Genomic DNA, 4164 nt, shown 5'->3' on the forward strand with positions numbered 1-4164 from the left:
TTTTTTAATTTATTTTGTAATTTATGATTGGCCTCACGCAGGCCGGACAGGGACGCACAAAGGGACGGATGTGGCCCGCGGGCCGTAAGATGCCCAGGTCTGTTCTACATGAAACATTTTCAAAGCAGAGCATTGGTCTTGGTTTAGGTGGACTTGACTAGAACAGTTGCGAGACTACCAATTGCTTAACAAAGCAAATTGACTGAATTATCTTTGGTTGTTGGACATGTTTTTATTTTTATTTTTAAAAGTATCTTTTGGGCTTTTCCACCTTTATTTAATAGGACAGCTTGGGGAGAAAGGGGGCAGACATGCAGGAAATCGTCACAGGTCGGATTCGAATCCTGGACCTCTGGATCGAGGCATAAATCTCTAAGTATATGTGTGCCTGCTCTACCCACTGACCCAACCCGGCCACAAAAAGCAGTTTTGGGATATGCCCTAAATTAAAAGCAAATGGGTGTAATGTAGTTTGACTATTGTAATGTATTTGCGATGGGAAGAACAGATTTAAGCCGATCCTGGCATAGAAGAGGTGGAAGTGGTCGCGTTGCCAGCCACTGCTGATCACAGTTGGTTAATTGGCAGGTTGAGTAAAGCAGGGTGCTGGCAGCAGGTCCAGCATCCGCTTTGTTTGGGAAGCCACCTTTGTCCAACTTGTTTCACTTTGACATGATAAATACTGACAAAAAATACATGATAAATTAAAGCAGTAAATCATGAGTCATGAACTGGGTACTACACAGGAAAGGGTACCTAAAACCTTATATTTTCTGAACAAATCTCAGCAATTACTTTTATGAGGTACATCTTTCCATTCACATACTACAATATTTACATGACATTGTTAACGTCATTCGCAAAGAAACTTAGTGAGGGGAACATTTCTCATGGTTGCCACTTGCAAGACAGCTCTAGATAGTGCCTGGCAGTGTTATTAATAACCAGTGTAATTAGCACACTGAATGAACAGTTATCTGGGGTTGAGATACAGTTGAGATGCTAGTGTGGGGGTAAATAATAGTGTCCATGATCAAAGCTTCAGCTAATCAAACCCATAATGGGAATATTTGATTAAGCTGTGCCAGTTTAACAAGCACTGCCAAACAACACTGACTATTGTTAATGCCTGCTCATTAGCGTCCCCAAATCAAACCTAGCCATTATTACTTTTATCAGCTGCAGCTGGGTTTTTCATATACCAACACATCTTTGAAAAGACTCCCTTGTAAACCACATTCACAATTATTACTGTTAAAGCTACATTGTATGTCAAATGATTTTTTATTATTTAACCTTTTTTTGGGGGGTTTGAACATAATTTGTATCAGTTATGGTGCTGCTCACTGAAGCAGAGATCTTCAATAGGGGGTCCGGTGGTCCATTTGAAGTCCTCAGAGTTAGCGCAGGGGGAAGGGGTGCCGCCAAATTTTGTAAAAAAAAAAATATATATATATATATATATATATATATATATATATATATTTTAAAAAAATATATATATATATATATTTTTTTTTTTGTGAAAGTTTCTTATTTCTGGCATGTGTCATGGATCCTGCGTTAGCAGTTAGCATGTATTAGCATGCTGGCTTTAGCACAAGTCAGGATCACTTCCCCGCTGTGTCTACATTTTTTTGCGAGTAACTATAACTGGAGTAGTCTATATAATTTAATGCAAACACATGAAACTGACTATCCCTCTGTTAGCCGTGATATAAATGAAAGAAGCTTAATGTTACCTGTTTAGGAGTAAATGAGGAAACTCAGTGTCCTTTTAGGCTCTAAGCTGTCTTTTAACCCTTGTGTTGTTTTCACGTCGACCGTTGTTGGATTTCATTATATCATTGCTTTAACTATAATCACTATGTAGAATAATATTTTCCTCTAATGTATAAAATGTGCATGTTACAAATGAAAAGATGACACAAGACCAAAGTTTAACTATGAATTATATTTCAACTTATTGTTTTTTTGGGCCAAAATATAAACTTTTATTTCAACATTTCGGTTGTCTTTTTCAAAACCGAAAAGGGTTTTTGTCACTTTTTCCAATGTTTCTGTCTGTTTTTTTCTGTGCCTTTTGACGTTTTTTGTGGGCTTTTTCCCCACGTTTTTGAAGATTTTGTGGACATTATTGGTCATTGCATTTCTGTGAGGGATTTTTAATTTTTAATTTTATTTCTATTCTTAGATATGTGTGATATATGTGTTTGTTGTGTTAATGTTGTCTTGCTACTGGATGCCTACAATTTCCTTAGGAATGAATAAAGTATCTATCTATCTATCTATCTATCTATCTATCTATCTATCTATCTCTACTTTCTTTCGTAACAATTTTTTTGAATGCTATATTTAATATATATAATTTAAAGAAAGTTCTGGGCTGATCATTTATTTTACTTGTAAAGTCCGTTGTGCGGAACAATCCACTTTTTTTTTCAGAAAATTTGGTTAAAAGAAACCCACTTTTGTTTTGTTTTTTTAAATGGGTCAAATTTGACCGGAGCACAACACAAGGGTTAAGAGCATCATTAGAAAGAGTTTTTTTCTTTTACGTCTTATAGAATAAATCTATCTCTGTTGATCCCATTCATTTGTTTGCTGTACTACAGCTGTAGCGCGCGGGGTTTGCGTTTATACAGGTATATCTGGCAACCCAGCCTGGCTGTCTAACTGCGGCTGTCAAACTAACACAGAATGTTTAGGGAACGTTAGTTTTTGGTTCTCTAAAGGCTAGTTCAAACCAAACCAAAAACTAACGTTTAGGGAACGTTCCCTCAGGATCATAACATTCCCTAAACATTAGGGGAACCAACCAACTGCAACCTTCTCCTTCTCTACACAACGTTGCCGTTGCCGTTTTTTGGTTATTCTGAGTTTTTGAAGTAGCATAAAGGTTTGCAGCCACCTGCTTATAAGATTCACTCTAAAATGATTGGTCCTATGAAATATAAGTTTGTTTGCCAAAAAACACATTTCACAAGTATTTATGAACAGAATGATTATGTGTGCTTCTAGCTTGCTAGCTACTAATAAGCTAGTAGCACAACAAAGTCTCCTTGGTTGTCTAAATACAGGTGAAACTCAAAAATTAGCATATGGTGCAAAAGTTCATTCATTTCAGTAATTCAACTTAAAAGGTGAAACTAATATATTATATAGACTCATTACATGCAAAGTGAGATATTTCAAGCCTTTATTTGATATAATTTTGATGATTATGGCGTACAGCTTATGAAAACCCCAAATTCAAAATCTCAGAAAATTTGCATATGGTGCAAAGGTTCAGTATTGTAGGCTCAAAGTATCACACTCTAATCAGCTAATTAATCCAAAAGACCTGCAAAGGGTTCCTGAGCCTTTAATTGGTCTCTCAGTCTGGTTCAGTAGAATTCCCAATCATGGGGAAGACTGCTGACCTGACAGTTGTGCAGAAAACCATCATTGACACCCTCCACAAGGAGGGAAAGCCTCAAAAGGTAACTGCAAAGGAAGTTGGATGTTCTCAAAGTGCCGTATCAAGGCACATTAATAGAAAATTAAATGGAAGGAAAGAGTGTGGAAGAAAAAGGTGCACAAGCAGCAGGGATGACCGTAGCCTGGAGAGGATTGTCAGGAAAAGGCCATTCAAATGTGTGGGGGGGCTTCACAAGGAGTGGACTGAGGCTGGAGTTACTGCATCAAGAGCCACCACACCCAGATGGGTCCTGGACATGGGCTTCAAATGTTGTATTCCTCTTGTCAAGCCGCTCCTGAACAATAAACGTCAGAAGCGTCTTACCTGTGCTAAAGAAAAAAAGAACTGGTCTGTTCTCAGTGGTCCAAAGTCCTCTTTTCTGATGAGAGCAAATTTTGCATCTCATTTGGAAACCAAGGTCCCAGAGTCTGGAGGAAGAATGGAGAGGCACACAATCCAAGATGCTTGAAGTCCAGTGTGAAGTTTCCACAGTCTGTGTTGGTTTGGGGAGCCATGTCCTCTGCTGGTCTGGTCCACTGGCTTTATTAAGTCAGAGGTCAGCGCAAGCCGCTACCAGGAATGTTTGAGTTTTTATGCTTCCTTCAGCAGATGAGCTTTATGGAGAGGCTGACTTAATTTTTCAGCAGGACTTGGCACCTCCCCACAAGGCCAAAAGTACCAAAACCTGGTTCAATGACCATGGG

The sequence above is a fragment of the Etheostoma spectabile genome, chromosome 14 (assembly GCF_008692095.1).
Source record: "Etheostoma spectabile isolate EspeVRDwgs_2016 chromosome 14, UIUC_Espe_1.0, whole genome shotgun sequence".
Lineage (NCBI taxonomy): Eukaryota > Metazoa > Chordata > Actinopteri > Perciformes > Percidae > Etheostoma > Etheostoma spectabile.